The following is a 19,554-nucleotide window of genomic DNA, read 5'->3' as shown; positions in this document are numbered from 1 at the left end:
AGCAATTGTATGTCAGATCCAAGAATTCATCAGATAAATATAGGAGAATGTTTCATAACACCCACAACATACAATCGGACCTCCATACATCAAAATTTTCTATATATCGAAGTCGCAGTAAATTTCCATGACCATTACGTGGAGAAATTGTTTCTATATAGATCAAAAAAAATTTTGAGACATTCGTAGATTTTTTTTTCCACTTAAACTGTTTGTCTCATGAAAAATGAAGGTTAGGGGATAAAATTATGTTCACTATAGGTTGCTACGAAACTCACAAGGAATCTGAGGTTGAGGGGTGTGTAGATAGGGTGGTGTTCCGTTCTGGAGTTCTTAAATTCCCTCAAGGTTTTTTCAAATCTTAGTTGCAGCCAGTATTACATTAAACTCAGTTTCAAGTTATCCTTATTGTCTGTTAATTATCATTCCTATTCTTTTTAGCTTCAGTGAAAATCATTCGAGTTTAATACATTGATGTTTTACTTTTCTCTCTATTACATTGTCAAAACAAAAATCCCCTAATGCAGCGGATTAAGTTGAATTGCCGAAGAATGAAGGTGTCTGAAGGCGGGAAAATGTTCTTTCTGGTAAATTTAGTATTTCCACAAGCAGAGTTCCTGCTACTACAAGAAATTGGAAAGCCGTAATAAAAGTACTGAAACTTACAAAAAAACTCACTCAAAAACATGAAACGGCATTACAGTTGGCAAAAATGAGTTTTAATTGTAATGTTTTAGGAGATTCTTATGATAAACTAAGATCGTTTCTATATATTGAAATTTCTATGTGTCGAAAATTTTTTCCAGCAATTTGCTACTTCGATATATGGAGGTCCGACTACTATAGTTGGAGCAAACCTAACCTGGCAACATTGTGAGGGATACGCAGATCCTAATCACAGCATAGTGACGCTGCAAGTAAGGTGTGCCCCAATTATAGTTGAGTATGCAATGAAAATTTTAGAAATGAAGCATTTCCTGAGCTTTTTGTCCTTGAGTAATGTCAACATTTTACCTAAGTATCGATTTAATTTTAAGTTTTGTCAAACGAACAGCTAAATTAAACAATAATGAAAATAGGGAAAAATTATTTCCCAGTTACATAATTCAAACAAATAGTAAAAATGCAGAACCAGTTCTGATCTCCTAAGCAAGAAAAGTTTGCCTTGAAAAGTTAGTTTTCAAGCTATGAGCATTTTTATGGGAATTTTTTTTTACCCCACATCAATTTGCACTTATGCTTTTTTTGTACTAGTAATTAATAGTTCTGCTGTGTGTGTGTTTTTTTTTCTTTTTGATAAATCTAATTTCTGTACCTCAGAGCCAGAGGAACGTAACTCACATTATAATAATTTTACAGTAGAGAGGAAAAACCTTTTTCTGGCCCGTGCAAAGGTAATATTTGGCATACAGGCGGAAAATTTACCCTCAATATTTTGGAAAAACAAACTTATTTTCCCCAAAAGGATAGTATATTTTTAATCTGTATTTGCAGGCAAAAAGAAACTCTCTTAGAAATGCAAGTCTTTCGTATCACTACCAAAATAAAATTACTTGGATACCAAACGAGTTTTTCTTGATATCATATCAGTACAATTCCTTGTGTTTCTTTGAGGGAATGGCAGAGGAAAAGCATGGAACCAATGTTTTTTCTGCTGTAGAGGTTAACTCGAGGAGGAAGAAAACAATGAAGTTTTCCTGTATTTCGTTACGAGGTGTGATCGAAAAGTACGGTGAATGATTTTTATAGCAGCAACTGCTGAAGCTACATCCGTATGCTGTGATTCGTTCAGTAGCGTGATCATCTGAGACCAGGAGGGACAAACTATAACACATTCGAACTTGTCAGTCAGCTGCTAGAGTGAGGTTGAGCTTATCGTGTCAGTCACGCAACACAGATTTCGAACAACGCATTACCATTAAGTTTTTTTTAAGTTTCAAAAAAGCTCATGAAACATTAAAAATTTCTGTACGGCGATACTGTGGTAACTCTGAAGACAATACAATACAGAAGAAGTACAATAGGTATAACCGATTTAAAAATGGAAATGAGACTGTTGAAGAGGAGCAGCGTGTGAGATGTCCAGTAACCTCTAAATCAGAAGAAAATGTGCAAAAAGGGGAAACAGTGATTCGTTCAAACAGACGAATGACTAGTCTATTGGCTATCAGAAGACCTTAACATTTCATACAGTACCGTTCAAAGCATTTTAACTGAGGAGTTGCAAATGACACGAATGAGGGCAAAATTTGTTCCCAGACTTTTGAGTGATGAACCGAAGGAAGATCGTGTTTCACGAGTTTTTGGCCGGAAAAAAAATGTTCCTGTCTGTTCACATTTGCCATACTCGCCGGATTTAGCACCATGCGACTTCTGGCTCTTTCCAAAAGATAAAACTGCTTAAAGGAAAACTTTTTGAAACTATCGTTGACGTTGAGAGGACCACGACAGTGCAACTGAAAGCCCTTCCGAAAAACGCCTTCCAGAAATACTTCTAGACATGGAGTCAACGTTTGGATAAGTGCATTGCTTGCCAAGCACTTTACTTTGAAGGAGATTAAGTCAAATTCTTTGTAACCCTATTACTTTCTTTAATAAAAAAAATTCAACATATTTTTTGATCACACCTCGCATAAGAAAAAGTTCGCTTGATTATAAGAGAGTTTCTTGAAAACCTCCTAATACCACAAAAACTTCCATTTTTTAGCATCAGGAAAATGATGGGAAGAGTAAGAAAGGGAGGCGGAAGGATCCTTCAAATCCCTGACAATCTTAGCAATTTATTTCTGTTTTATTTATTTATTTTTTTGTTATCGGCTATTTATAGAAAAACAATCGGCATCAGTCAAAAAATGACACCAGTCGAGCCCTAATATTTTTCTGCAAATTTTTAAAAACTGAAATTTAGAGGCTAGATTAGATTTATGGAGCATGGTCAACTTTAGGGTCCTATAATGTTATTTGTAATGTTAAAGTTTTAAAAACAAAAACTTTTTTTGTTTTAATTATCAATTATTTGTTTTGAAGTTCTTCTCTTTCTTGAAAATGAAAACATTAGTAGTTAAATGAAGTAATTTCAAGCATATATCGTAGCCTTATAGCAACAGTACGATATTTAATCCCAGAATTAGCACAAAGATATCTTACTGTTGCTTTGAAGCGACGCATTTTAGATCAAATTATTGCGACATTTCAATGCTTACAAAGAAATGTACAACCTATGGTATAATGGGTCTGTTCAACTTTTTGGTGTAACAACTGCAGAAAAAATTAGATTCATGAAATAAAAAAAAAAGGCCAAAATGTGTTTTTTTTTCCCACTTGCTCATTGTAAACATAAATAAAAAACAAGCCAAAACCATTATATTTTGACTTTTAATTACTAGTCAGCAAGAGTTGCAGTTATATCCATTCTATTACAGATACAGTGAAATATTGTGCTGTTTATTTCGAAAAGCTACTTTCTTTTGTGCTGGTTGAAGAAGTTACACAGTCTGCTTTCTAGATTGTTTATTGGAAGTCCTAGATGTATCATCTGGAACTGTGTCTTTTTCCGCTAATTCTGCAGTACAGGAAACAGACCTCGCCATGGCCACACTGCTCAAGCCGTCGACAACAGATGGACTTGCGCAGTTACTGGTCGTTTGAGAGGCTTGTCGTTCCCCACTTATGGAACTGGCAAAAGAAGGGGTTTTGCTGGCTGCAATAACTGAAAGTAGAAACAAGTTTTTACAAATCAAATCTTTATTATTATTTTATTGAGCAATGACAAATTGCTATTGATCCCTACTTGACCAGTTTTAGTGTTTCTTTGTTTTTTCAGATTACCAAGGCAACGAAAATAAGTCTTGCTCATTTTTTAAAAATATTTATTTAGAGGGGATATTTTTAAAATACTGTTTTTGGCTAACTTTTACAAAAAAGCAGAGTTGGAGCAAAAAATTACTTAAAAAGAGTATCCAGGCTAAACGCAGCCATCTCTGATATTTTGATTTTGGTCATCATAGTTACAAATTGATTGCGTCAACCAGTGCTACCAGTAATGATTAAGTCAAGCCAGTGCTGCCACCAATTAGGCCCTTGAAATGAGTAAATGATAATATATCTAATATATTTAATACAGTTTAGAGCAGAGATTCCCAAACTTTTCCAATTCACAGCACTGAAGAAGTAGAATTTTCTCACGCACCCCTGGCCTCATTCAGCGGCACCCAGTTTGGGAACCCCTGGTATAAATCTCTTTTTGTTTGTTGAGCCAGTGTTACCGCCAGTTGACCGCAGTTTGGTTGTAACCCAAATGATGTATTGTCTTCTTGGACATTTATGTTAGGTTGAACACTGGCAAAGCACAAAGTTCTCTTATGAACCAAAGGGAACTTACCTCTTTATGTGGGATCGGAGCCTGTATGACAAGATCCAAAGACGTGTTATACAAATAAACAACTTCCATACCCTAGCCGAAATCCTGATTACTACCAACTATGATGCCAGCTGTAGAAATTGAGATATTACCAAATGGTAACAAAGTATTTTATTTTTGTGTTTGTGTATATTAGTGGTGCTGTTAAGGGGGAGGAGGAGGGACAATTCCGCCTTCTCCTTCCCCCGAAACGTTTGGCCGTAAAAATTAGGCCAAAGGTGAAAAAACCGCAAAACTTTTTTCCTGGAATAAAAAAGAGTACGATCTTCCTTTGAACAATATATTGAAAAATTTCATTTGCACAACCCATTCTCTCCACCCACAATTCTGTTGCAGATCGGCTAAAATATTGTTGAAGGAAATGAATGAAAAAAATGTCGGTACTGACTGAATTAACGTCTCACAACTTAACGTTATTAAAAATAGCCGACAATCGCGTTTTAAGGACTTCAATTTAGAAAAATTTCCATATAGACGACCATTGAAATTTCCCTCTCCCTAACATCAACAGATCGTCTAGAATTGCGTTTTTAGAATTAAAATTTTGAACATTTGTAGACAATAACCTCCGCATCCCCTTCCCTATTACATCATCTAAGATTGTTTACAATTAAATTTTTGGAACTTTTGTTTCAAAAATTTGCTGGGAAGTCCCTAAACACCACCCTTTTCCATAAAGGGGTACTAAAGAGTCTACAATTGTGCTTTGAAGATTGTAATTTCGAAAAAATTCTGAAAGGAGAGCTCTCGATCCTCACCCTAACATCTCCAAATTCGTCTAGTATTGTGTTTGTATAGCTGCACTTCCAGAAAAATTCCAGAGGAGAACCTTGAACCTCTTAACTTCGTTGAAGGTCTTTTAAAATGGCTCTTTTGAAACTTCTATTTCGAAAAATTTCTGGGATATATCTCTTGACGCGATCTATGTACTATCCCGTTTTAAAGACATAAAATTTCAGAACATTCCTGAAGGGAGGGCAATCAAACCTCCCCTCTCTCCAACATCATTAAGATTGCCTAGAATTGCGTTTTTAAAGCTGAAATTTCCAGGGGAAAACTTCTGACCCCACTAAATTTCCTAATTTTGCTTGGTAGGAAAAAATTTGCGGTTTTCAGCTAATCGATATTCAACTGGGGTGTGTATTTTAATGAAAATGTATTTGTCTTTGTTGCAAAAAAAAAAAAAAAGCATTTTAAATAAATTATTTTTTTTTCATCTTGTATTTCAATTAAATTCTTCATTCTTTGGGTAGAGGAATTTTTACTTGATTCTGATTGAACAAGCGAGATTGCTGCCCAATGCCTGACGTTTGTCAAAAATTATTACCTTTTGCTATTGATAAATCGTGACTCACCATCCTGTGCTGCGTGGCCAATGAATTTCCAGCCTAGAATTAAATATTATCGTTTTTTTTTTTTAATTTTTATTTATTTTTTTAGGATGTATAAATATAAATATAGTGCTTATTTTTATTCATTTGTTTTGTTTTATTTATTATTAAAAGTTTTAGATTACAAATCTCAACGAAGTAATATTTTTATTCATTGAGTTTTTAGTGGCAATTTCTTTCAGAAAGGATGGTTGCAAATTATTTTGTTATTATTTAACTTTAAACGCTTAGCCATGGTTATATTGAAGGGTATTAAAATTAGACGCTACTTTTCTTTAGAAGAGAGAGTTTTGACAGACAGTTGCATAGTTATCGTCTTTAGATCAGAATTTTTATTATTTCGTGCAATACGCAAAAAGCTTACGTAAAATTTTTCGTGGACAATTTTAGGTAACGAAACATAATTGTTTCGTTTACTTCGGAGTTGGACGGAAAATTATACTCTCAATGAGCTTTTTTTTAAAAAAAAAAAAAAAAAAAAAACCCATATAGCACGAGCACAGCCGTGCGGTTACAGCTAGTTTGTTGAAAATGATTGTGACGTAACGAAAAACACACATGCACACCAGTGGTTGAAAAAACTACATTTTTTTTTGTAGCGAACTACAACTACAACTACTTTAGCACAAATGTAGTTAACTACAACTACAACTACTTTAGCACAAATGTAGTTAGCTACAACTACTTTTTTCAAAATGTAGCAACTACAAACTACTTTTGAAATGTAGTCGCTACTTTTTAAAAAATAAATAAATAAATAACATACACATACACACCGTTTGAGATTGAATGAAAAAATTAAAAAATTGTTCTGATTGATATATTGGCTCATTTGAACATGGAATATTGCTATAAATTATTTATCCTTTCTTTCCTTTACTGAAACGATTCGTCAATCCAAACATTTTTTACCATTTGCACGAATATTTCCTGCAAGAAAGGATTTAAAAGTGGAAGGAATTCAACCTTCAAATTTTTAATCCTTTCCTGACAGTAAATAGTATTTCATTCAAGAAGTGCAACTCGGCTACTTGAAATTGAGATAAATCCAGTCGTAATTTGATTTAAATTTTACATAGACTAGACATACAGATACATAAAATTGATTTAGATGATGAAATGCATCTTTTAAACAAAAGAGAAAAACTTAAATTTTCATTATATGAGTGCATTTTAAAGGAACTTATATTTCATAGGAATTGATTGCTTTTGAGCTTCAAGCTAGGGTTCCAGACCTGGACACCATGTCTTTTCTTACGCCTCTGATAAAATGAAATAAAAGCATTTTTCTATTTTGCCAATAACCTCAAAAACTCACAACATTTAATAATTGACTTTTAATTTGTTAATATATCAACACTCAATCAGTAAAAAAGACAAAATAAAGAAATAAGGAAAATACCCCAAACGGTACTACTAGTTATCCGAAACATGAAACATGACTAAAAATACTTACTTTACTCCAATGTGCAATTTTTAACAACAGTGCACTCGGGCTACAACGCAATTCGACTAACGCGAAATGTCTATAGAGCGAGTTTTACTCGAGAAACGAATTTTGCAGCTGACGCGAATTCCTCACCCGCTACACGAAAATTTTCAGAGCGGAAGCGCAGGGCTTATATCACATTCTTTCTTGGGTACTAAACATTAGTTCGACTGCACGTGCAAATGGCATTGATACTGAAAGTTTTTTCTTAACGGGCAAGGTTTGCAAGAATCGGAAAAAAAATCGTTTTTTTCTTTCTATAAGCCATGCTCTATTCAAGGCGAATATTGGGAAAATGTGAAAGTTTCTCTGCTAAACAAACTAATGGCGTCAAACAGATACAACATATGGCGTCAAAATTATATGTCAGAGGTCAGCTCGTACGAATCTGATTGGTGCAAGTTTTACTCGCGTAAGACTTGCACCAGTCAAATTCGTTTGAAAATGCGTTTTTTTTTTTGAAACTTTATTCAGAAGTAGTTTCCAGAAATCGCTACAAACTACTTTTTTTTTTGTAGCGAACTACTCACTACTCTACTTTTTTAAAAAAGTAGTGCGCTACACTACAAACTACTAAAAAAAGTAGCTATTACAGTAGCGTCGCTACTTGTAGCGCGCTACTTCCAACCACTGATGCACACACACATAGGCTGTAGTCAATTTGTCAATATGAACATGCTTAAAGTCCGAATCAAGTTTCTGCTGTTTCATAACATGCATTTTTCAGTTCTTCTTTTGTCAGAAATTCTTGATTTACCGAAGGAGGCCGCATGCACTTTGGTTAATCGAGGTTCTACTGTATATTTATCGTTCATTATATCTGTAAATCAAAACCAGACTAAATTAAGTAAAAAATTGCGACTTTCAGTTTATTATTGCATTGTATGGAGAATCCTATTCCGCATCGAGTCGTGTGAACGTAATTCTAAAAAAAAAAAAAAGAAAGAAAGAAAGAAAAAAAATCCTATGTATTTATTTACCAGTGTTAAAAAAGAGCAAATCCCATCCTTTGTATGCACCAGGCAAACGTTTTCTCTTTTCCCTGCGATTATGTGACTTACATTAGTCTGGCTCTGAGGTACAGATATTTGTTACTCATTTTTCTGGAACGATAAATAAAAATAAACGATAAATAAAAATAATTTAGTTATTATAGTGTGCACTCATTCAGCCGTTCATCCCTTCAGTGGGTCGATAAAATGAGTACTAAGCGTACTTGGGAACCAAACACTTGCGGTTCCGCGTTAGCCTGACTACCAAACTGCCTTGCAACCCCCGAGCAATTGTTCAGGAAAACTGAGTTGGGCACAGTAGGCCTTGGCCCTCACGGGCTGTCATGCCACAGGGTTTGGGTTTTTTAGGGTGCACCTTTATTTTTATATCACGGTAGTAAACGCTTCGATTAAGTCGTCTTATTGTTATACAAGCCTTTGATGCAAACCCATTTCCAAAGACTAGAAAACATAAATTAACTGCTTAAATGGTTTAACCCGATTTCTCAAGTAGGAAAAGGAGTAGGGGAATGCGAGGCAAAGTGAAATGGTGAAATATTTACTCCGTTTTTAGTGCCACTTACCTAGTAATATTTTAACTTTGAAGTGATGTATGTAGTCTATTCCAGTCAAGAAAAAAAATACCTCTGAAAATCAAAGCATGTGATAATAGGCGCAATTTTCAAAAATTGATACTCAATTTGTAATATTTTGTTGTAAGCTAAAAATTATTTTGATGCTAACAAATGATAGCGTTCTTGTTATTAACATTTTGAATATTAATTGAGACCTTCTAATATTCGGTGCAGTATTTATTTAGTTAATATTTAGCTTATTTGTATTTTTTAATATTTTTCTCTATTAGTCAAGTGCATACGGAGCAAAGTGAAATAGTTCATTTCGTTTACTCATTCAATCATTTACCAAATCACTTACGTATTCATTTAATAATTATTTAATTTGCATTCTTTCATTTAATAATTCACTCTTTCACTTATTTTCTTATTCATTCATACACACATACTCTATTTTATTCACTCATTTATTTTCTTCGTGTATTAATTAATAAATTAACTGATTTATTAGTTTATTGTTTCATTATCTTTTCATTTATTAAAGTATCCCTTTATTTGCTCATTATTTTGTTCACAAAAAATTCTCACAATGGAATAGAAAATATTTCATTCGAAAAATATTTCATTTTTCACTTTGCCCCATGAAAAAAAAGGGAAAATTTTCCACTTTTGTTTGAAGTCTCAGTTTCACTGCCAAAAATAAAAATAATGTTTTAATGCAAGTTTTATTTTCAAATATAATGTTCTTTATTTATGTACTGTAATTTTCAAAACAGATTTCCTGTTTGTTCATTTTGAAAAAACTCAGTCATCTTATTCATTTCACTCTGCCCCACATTCCGCTACATACTACTTAGGAGCAACTCAACCATCAAATGCGCTTTATTGCACCATTATTCATCTTTGTGCCATGCAGTGGCATACCTAAGGTGGATGGGAAAAGGAAAAACAGTCCCCCCCCCTCCTCCTAGACGTTTTGCCGAAAAAAATTGTTGCATGAGAAAAAAATCGCAAAACTTGTTTTCCTGGAAAGAAGGATTTTCTCCTGAAAAATATGTTAAAAAATTCCCTTCGCTCCCCTTCCAACTACAAAGCCATTGAAGATCGTTTAAATATTGTATTAGTACATGAATATCAAAAGTTTCTGGAAAGTCCCTGAACACCCTAATGTTACCACAAATGGTCGACACTCGCATTTTAAAAACTTCAATTTAGGAAGATTTCCAGAGAGAGCCCTTGAAACTCCCCTCCCTGTAACATCAACAAATCGTTCAGAATTGTGTGTTTAGAACTAATTTTGAACATTTCCGGAGGATAACCTCCACACTCATTTTCCATTACATCAAAGATCGTTTGAAATTGACGCTTTCGTACTTCTGTTTCAAAACATTTCTAGGAAGACGCTAAACACCATTCCTTTTCATAACTGTACTAGAAAGTCTGCAATCCTGTTTTGGAGGTTTTAATTTCGAAAAATTTCTTAGGGGAGAGCCTTAAAGCTCCCCTCCCCCTAAAATCACCAAGATCGTCTAGAATTGCGTTTGTAAAGCTACGGTTTCAGAAAATCAGTTTGCAAATTATCCAGATTGTGTAATGTGTGAAAGTTTGTGACCATTTAACAATACTTAACCGTTTAACCGCCGAACTATTGACGGATGATCAAATTTGAGTAATTTTTTGAAATTATGTCTATTTATGTCTAGTAAATACAGAAATAAAATAAAATTTCCAGAAAAAAAATTTTTACTATGATTTTCAGTGTGTTCCATTTTTGGAACATTGGCGTTTTGCATGAAGTTTTTTTTCCTTCAGAGAATTTTTTTAAACTAAGAGGTTTTGAATGCGGTTTTTATCTTAGCATACTTTATTGCGGAAAAAATAATATTTTAAATTGCATTTGTGTACATATCAGAATTCAGAAAATCCAATACTGAAATATCTAATGCCCATCATATGAAAGGAAGCGTTGCTGGTGAAGTCGTTTGTCGCAATGGAAACATTTCTTAGTCGTATTTTTTTTGCACACCGCGCAACGTCCTTGGGATGCAGATACAATATAATGTCCGTCAGACATTCTTGACCGTTTATGTAAACGACAACGAGGCCCTGGAGGACTTTCCACTCGTACTTTTCTTCTTAGGAGGTGAGTTGTTATTTCTCTTCGGAACTCTAAATGCTTCATCTTGACTTCGTGTAAATCACAATGAAGTAACCAACTAGCTACAACTGAAATATTCAGCGCATTACTAAAAAGATTCCACCACCATTTTTTACTCCTCAAATGAGGTCTGTAGCTCCCTAAAAGTTTATCCAAGACGTCCACACCCCCCATTCCTTCATTGTATCTCTTGATAAGATGAGGTTGTGGCACATCTATCTTGCATTTCTGCGCATTTGAGTAACATTTTACAGATGCAAGTGTCTCATGTGTATAACAATTAGATGCTACTGTAACCACTGCATTATCTTTCCAGCTGCACATGTACACTGATCCATCAGATCGATAGTCAAAATTTCTGCGATCTTCTTTAGAAAGGGCTTTTTTGGATTTCCGTGGACAATGGCCAGTTCGGTTTTCACGAATTGTTCCTGTTGCTCGTACACTTTTTTTTTGATAGCTGAGAAATTAAGTCATATGATGTAAAAAAGTTATCAAAGTATACTTCATGCTTAGACGTGTCAGTCAAAACTGATAATAGATCATTTACAACTCTGGATCCTAATTGCAGATCAGGGGATCCTTCTTTTTTGCCTGAATAAATCTCCATGGAATATGGGTATCCACTTGAAGAGCACAGCATCCAAATTTTGAAGCCGAATCTTATTGGTTTTCATCTAATAAACATTTTACATGAATGCCGACCGTAGTAGGGAACCATAGATTCATCTATGCTTAATTTTTCATGAAATACACCAAATTGTTGAGGGTTTTTACACAATTCTTCGTAAATAAGGAAAACTTTTCTTAGTTTGTCATTTTGTTTTAATTCATGGTTGTCCATCAAATGAAAGTTGTTTTTTATTTTTCGAAAACGATTTTGAGGCATAACTGTTAGTACAATTGGCACAGATGTATCTTCTGCACTGCTCCAATACATATCTTCAGAAGGAACAGAATGGTACCCACTCAATAGCAACAAACCAAAAAATTGTAGGATTTCATCTCTGTCAACATCTATTCTTCCTCAGTGATATTGCCTAGTTCATCAGGGGGTAATTGGCATATATCTACATCTGACAAATCCGAATCTGACAATGTCTCTAAATAAGCCACAGCTTGTTCTACAGTAAGAAATCTTGTAGACATTTTTTAACATTTATGAACAGTTGGTATACGTCAAACAGAATTTTGTTTCGCCCGAAAACAAAGCTAGCGAATTATTGAACTGCATTTAAAATATGAAGAATAAAACTCTCACTAATATTATTTTTTATTATTACGTGACAATGCAGCTGTCCGAGCAGGTGTGGATTCGGAGCCATATAGTCCGTCAAACAGAAGACTGTTATTATTTTCTTTGCTAACGAAACATCATATCCTTTCAAAATATAAACTTACTTGGTTTTGCCAACATCTACATCAGAGTACATTCAAAATGAGAAAAAAAAAAGAAACATATATTACGAAAAATGAAATTTCCCCTTGGAAGTCGAACGATTTACTTCTTGGAAATTTGACTCCCTAAAAGCGCCAATGTTCCAAAATTGGAACATGCTATTTTGAAGGGGTACACCTTTCGGAAATATCATTGTACATTTCTTCAAGCATTTTAAAATCATACATTGAAGTATTTTTCACAACTATAATAAATATCATCACATTTTCTGAAAAAACCAATTTTTGGTAAATTTTATAAGAAAAAGTTGCAAAAAGCTAAAAAAACACTCATCTTTGAAAAATCGCAATAAATAATTGAAAACATATAAACAATCAAGCAGGAAATCAAAAAATACTTTGAAATAAGACTAAACTGAGTTAAAAAAAACTTGTTTATTTTAACGTTATTTCTTGGGAAAATTTTCACTTAAATATGATGTTCCATTTTTGGAACATTGGCGGGTAAACGGTTAATACTACAGTTTCAGAATTTCTTACAGATTGTCTGGAAAATTTGATCGTGAGTTTTTAATAGCTATCAAAATACTGTAACTTTCAAAGGGGAAAACATGGGGCGCATTACTATAAAACTATAACAGTAAAGGATACCGTAAAATGGTACAATTTTTGCCAAGGGGGCAACAACAGGCCAATATTGCCATGGTGATGATTTTGCTCTCTACTGGCATCTTTTTCGAATTTACGAGCTCCAAAAAAATTCACCAGGTAGTGCATCCATTTAGGTAGTTAAAGACGCTTTATCAGAGACTGCCATTGTTGTTGTATGCCTTAGAAAACTTTCTTTCTTAGTGCGCGATTCGAGTCACTCGTGGAAGAGCCAAAAGTGTCCTGTGGGCAGACCATTTATACTGTTTTCCAAGATCTAGTAAGTTCAGATTTGCTTTACTATTTTGTCAGTTATAAATTAAGTCGCTTGTTGACTTACAATGTTTCATAGTTTTTACAAACTCTCAACATTTATCGAAAGTGGGAATGTTGGGGTACAACAATGGGTCACCTATTTTTCACGGTTTTTAGTGGCTTGGAGCTTCATTTTATTCTCTGTAGGGATGCTTTCGTCATATTTTGTGTTATTTATAGTAAATAATGGCAAGAAAAGACAGAAGAAGGCTTGGGGGTCGCCCGTAATCATAGGAGTTTTTGCAGATGGCGTTGACTAAAATCCGGACGAAAACTGAGGTATTTAAAAAAAACTGAGGTAATTAAAAAACAAATTTTTTTTTTGATGAGATTTGAAATGTGAAATGTGATTTCACATTTCAGTTTTCAAAATTTTTGTTGATTTCGTTTAAAACTTTCGTTTAAACCTTTCCTCAAAACGTATTCTTTGAGGAAAGGAGTGTTTTTTTCCTCTTCAAAAAAAATTTTTTTTGAGAACTTAGTACAGGTACCTAGCCTTTAGTTGGAGAAACTTTTCTAGTTTTCAAATGTTTCTATGTAAAAATCTAGGCAGACGATGAAGAACGTTACCTACATTTACCATGTTGAACTTTTTTTTTTTTCACTCGAGACGACAAGTGATGATTAAACCCTACAAAATTGAAAAAAAAAATGTAAATGATGGACTAAAAAAAATGTTTACATATTTTTAAGCAGAGGGCAACTTGTAGCCTCAGACAACAATAGACCAGATCAAGTTTTCAATGTGTTTTCTAGGTCAAAATGAGGTGGCCCATAGTTGTACCACGTATGGGTACAACAAAAGGGCTATAGGGGAAAACTTCCCCTTCCTCTTCTTCCAAATGTAATTTTTTTTAACATTTCACTTGAAAGACGAGATGTGTAGCTACCATTGCTCAAGTCCTCAAGCTTTAAAATTAAACATGTACACAGAATTTTCATTGAAAGCATCGAAAAGTGGCCCATAGTTCATAATCGGACCATTTTACGGTAGCTATCAGTAAGAAAACTTACACTTCTATACTATTTGCAAAGCGGTAAAACTGTTAGCTAACTTATAAATGCATCAATTTTCTGTTGCGCGCGCCCCATATTTTTCTTTTAAAGCTTACAAGCATTTTGATAGGTATTAAAAACTCACAATCACAAATTTTCTTGATAATGAGGTTGCTTTCTTCAGTCAAAAGTAGTACTTTTTGTCTCTGAAATTGATAGAATTAGCAAAAACCAAAAACATGTACCCAGAAAATACTTTTATTTTCCCAACAGTTTTTTTTTTAAATTAATTTTTTAAAATGTCCGATTTTTCGAACAAGGCATGGTCTTGAAGACGTCACAAATGATGCACTTTGCCGCATCTTTCTACCGCGATTCCACGTTATGATAATCAAGAAGCGAATTAAAATTGCGCTCTACGCTTGCTATCAACCATATCGTTGCCAATACACATGAGTAAAGATGCGAATTAAATATTTTGCCCTGTGAATGGCAACACAGAATGGCATTTCATTATTTGTGATGTCATCAGACATAAGCGTAAACAATGAAAGCGGCCGATTTAAGAATTTTTTTAAAAATATTAAACTAAACAAACTAAATAAAAAACAAATTATTTAAAAAATGGTCAGATCCTATGTTTTTAAGCATGCTCTTTCAGAAAAAAATACTTTTAAAATTTTGGAAACGACCCCATTTGTAAGAAATTCTGAAACTGTATATGGCTTTAAACCTACATGAAACTTAGAGGAAATTATTTTACACTTTTTAGTTCATTTTAAAAGCTTGGTACACTAAAACTTTTTCGTTTGAAATATTTTTATTTTAATTACATAATTTTGGATTGAAATATTTTATGTTGAAAATAAAATTAATTTAATGCAAGTAAAATCTTTAAGAATAAGACAAAGAGCAAAAACTTTTATTTCAGCGACGTCAATAAAATGTCAAAGAAATATAGAAATCGTATAATGACTCATAAATAAATTGAAAACAACATTTTACAATTCATGTTTGAAAGTGAATTAATGACCTTTTAAAATTAGACGTATTTAATTTTTCTAATTTGTAGTAACAGAGGTTTTAGGGATTTGAGGTAACGAACGTTAATGACTTTTAAAAACCAGAAAAATTACGGTATTTTGGGGAAACAAGAAAATAAAATCAAATTTCGAGTAATATTTCCTTTCGTTAAACCAATCCAAAAGAAAGGGGGAAAAATGCTTTAGATAGCATTACTCGGATAACTGACTTGAATAAAATTCGCTCATCTAATTTCAATTTATTCTCATCTTTATTTTTGAGTTTCTCTCTTCTTTAAACGAAAAAAAAAAAAAAACTTTCGTAATTCCTTGAACTGTGAAATGAATTTAAATCGGCTGAGCCATCCATTTAAAAACTCTTCTGGCATTTTTGCAAATTTTAAAGGTTATTTTCGTTTATGCGTTCATTCTAATATAATTCATACAGAATTCTTTTTCAACCATTCTTATTCCGCTACACACACTTTCTTCAACCTTTCAAGTTATTTAGTTTATTCTAACGCTTTCACTTTGAAAGGATCGATTGAATTTTTGGATTCATTTTTCCGTGGAGCTTCTACAGAATTTCACAGCAGGTTATAACTTTTTTTTTATGGTGTTGTTGCATCAGAGGCAGCCTTTTTTGTTGCTGACTTATTTTATTTTTAGAATTTCAGATAGCAGTGTAATATTTGTAATTTATTTGAACAGTTTTTTTGCTCTTCTAAACAAGAACAACCTATTTTAAAAAAAATCGTCTACAGCAAAAACACCATCAATAATATGATAAAGTCGCAAAAGAAGTTTTAAGTTGAGTAGGGGAGGGTTGGAAGGATTGGAACGGTGGGAAGGATGGAACAGTTCCCCGTAAATATCGAAAAATTATTTCTAGCTTGTTCAGTAGATGTAGCAACAAGAGTTTAGAACTGCTATATATACTGGACAAACTTGAAATATATTTTCGCATTTTATTTCTTACGAAAAAATGTAAAAACATAAAAAAATTACATTCTTATTCCTAAATTGTAAATTCCTATGCAAAAAATGTAAAAAAAATCCTATGTAAATTGTATAAATACAGCGTTAACCTATTCCTCTCGACTCGCCATTACCGACAAAATTACACAGCCAGGAACATCTTTATGGGCGGTAAGCAGAAGTTTTAGTCTCACTTTTTTTGAAACATGTCTGGAAAAGCCAAAATAGAGGAGCTATAAAATTTCCAATGAATAAAAATTGACTATTTAATTGCTGAAAGGATACCTTACATTTTTTATAAGAAATAAGAACAAATTCAAATGGAATTTAAAAGTATTTTATAGCTACCCATGTGTTGAATTTCAAATATGTAATAAAAGTTAAAATTGCCAAAGATCTGTTTAAGATCGGCCAAACGTAAAACGGAAACGGATACAGATCTTTATTTTTCCTCGGATATCCGCGGAATACGAATATGAATACGGATTTCCGGTACAAGACCAAACTGTAACACATATATGAATTCTTTTCCCTTCAGAGAAGCTCGGGGCTTTATTTTGTCCTAATGGAGTCGTTTCGGAAAGTTTAAAAGTATTTTTTTCTGAAAGGCATAAACATAGCTTTTCATAAAAATGACAAAACAAAGGACTTGACATAGCACTAGGATATGACTATTTTTTAAATAATTTAATAAAGTTTACTATTTTTAAAAAATTATTTAAATTGGTGCGCAGACTCAATTTTATTTTTTAAGCTTCTGCGCCTGACATCACAAATGATGAACTGCCATTCACTGTTGTCATTAGCGCAATTTTAATTCGCATCTTTATACTCACTTGTACTGGCAACAATATGGTTAATAGCAAGCCTAGAGCGCAGTATTTGATTCACTTCTATCGTAACCTGGAAACGCGTAGACAGCAAGCGTAAGCATACTGCGCGACACTGGAGATGCGCCAAAGTTCATTATTTGTGACGTCATAAGACCGTGTCTTGTTTGAAAAATCGGACATTTTAAAAAACAGTTGGGAAAATGAAAGTTTTTTTCTGGATCTATGCTTTTTTTTTTTTTTTTTTTTTGTGCTCATTCTATCAATTTCAGTGACTAAAAGTAGTACTTTTGACCGAAGGAAACAAACCCATTGTGAGTGTTTTAATTAAATTCTCAATTCTTTAGCTAAGATGATTTTCCCTTTGTTCTGATTGAGAAGATTGCTCATTGTCGTCATTTTACCTGACGTTGGTAAAAATCAGTTGTCTTTCCGATTGCTAAACAGCAAGTCACGTGTTCCTTTACTGCGTGACCATTGAGATTCATTCTTTGAATTAAATAGTATCGTCTTCTTTTTTGCATAAAAATATAGTATTTTATGATAGTATTTATTATTTATATTTTTAGACAATAAATCTCAAATTAGTGCTTTTCTTGACTTATTAATTCTTTTTACTGGGAATATCTTTTGGATTGGATAGTTGTGCGTGATTATTTCATTATTTAACTTGAAACGCTTAGCAACGGTGATTTTGAACTAACTATTTTTAAAATCATATTTGTTTATCTCTTTTCTTTCTTTCTTTTTTTTTTCAATTTCTTTCGGATTGACTGTTTATCGTACAATTTTTTTTTTAAATCTTAATTTAAAAATTGAAGTACGGTAATTATGAAAATGATCGTTCATTAAAATATATTCAATTTAAGAATTACTTATGCAACAGATATTTTAAAGACTTCATTTAGAATATATTCATTCATTTTCATTTTGTTTTCTTTAAAATAAATAGGTTTTTCTTTGATATTACATTTTTTAACAGTATCTTTTCATTAAGATTACAACTTTGCTCTTTTCTTTATGTTCATGTATTTAATTTTTTAATAAAAGTCTCATGTATTCTGATTTAACTTTAAAATTTTACAGTTCATTTAAGTACAGTTTGTATTATACTTTAATGTAAATTGAAAATCTGAAAAAAATGACTGAAATGTATGCAAAATTATAACTTTTTGAAACAAGCAATAATCACTTGGCTGCCTTTCTTGATTATGCGAAACTTGACTTTTTGGAATGAATTAAAGTTAATTTTTGTGTTGCTTATTTCAGTTAATTTCCTTTTTCTTCAGGAGAGTTGATTTTTAATTTGATCTATTTTTAAGGAAAGGTATGTTTTGTTTTCTTCGGGGAAAGGGGTTTATTGTTTCGTTATATATATAATGGAGTTGTTTCCTTCAGTCTAAAGTAGTACTTTTTGTCACTGAATTGATAGAATAAGCAAAAATAATAATAATAATAATAATAATAATAATAATAATAACAACATGGACCCCAGAAAATACTTTCATTTTCAAAACAGTTGTTTTTTAATTAATTTTTTAAAATGTCCGATTCTTCAAACAAGGGGTGGTCTTTATGACGTCACAGATGATGCACTATGGCGCATCTTTGTATCGCGTTTCCACGTTATGATAATCAAGCAGCGAATTACAATTGCGCTCTACGCTTGCTATCAACCATATCGTTGCCAATGCACGTGAGTAAAGATGCGAATTAAATATTTTGGACCGTGAATGGCAACACTGAATGGCATTTCATCAATTGTGATGTCATCGGCAGAAGCGTTAAACGATGAAAGAGCACCGATTTTAGTATTTTTTTTTAAATATTAAACTTAAAAAAATTATTTAAAAAATAGTCAGATTCTATGTTTATAAGCATGCTCTCTCAGAAAAAAAATACTTTTAAAATTTTGGAAACGACCCCATTGTCATGCTTATTACAACTAATAATTTATTCTAGGGCAGGGCCAAACATTTCCATTTCGCTGCTCCCGCACAAGATAGATCTATATTTTGTTTCAAAACGGTGTAATAAGCCAATTTTTTTGCCTAAGAAATGACACGTGTATGTGTGGTTTCTTAGATAAAAAAAAACCTTTGTTTGTTACATTTTGAAATATTAATTTGGCGTAAAATGTAGAGCTGTCACGCGTGAAGCAAAATGTGTGTTTCCTTTGTGCCCACTATTTGTATCTTTTTGAAATTATCACTAGAAAGTAGTTAGCGAAAAAGCAAAGTGTATATGCAATAGATTTTCAACAACAGAATAGATGGATATATTTATAGAATCAAGAATACTGAAGCTGATTTCCAAAAGTTTGTCCTACGTGACAGGTAATC

Source organism: Uloborus diversus, chromosome 2, assembly GCF_026930045.1.
Source record: "Uloborus diversus isolate 005 chromosome 2, Udiv.v.3.1, whole genome shotgun sequence".
Classification (NCBI taxonomy): domain Eukaryota; kingdom Metazoa; phylum Arthropoda; class Arachnida; order Araneae; family Uloboridae; genus Uloborus; species Uloborus diversus.
The sequence above is the reverse complement of the archived record's forward strand: the minus strand, read 5'-3'. Positions refer to the sequence as shown.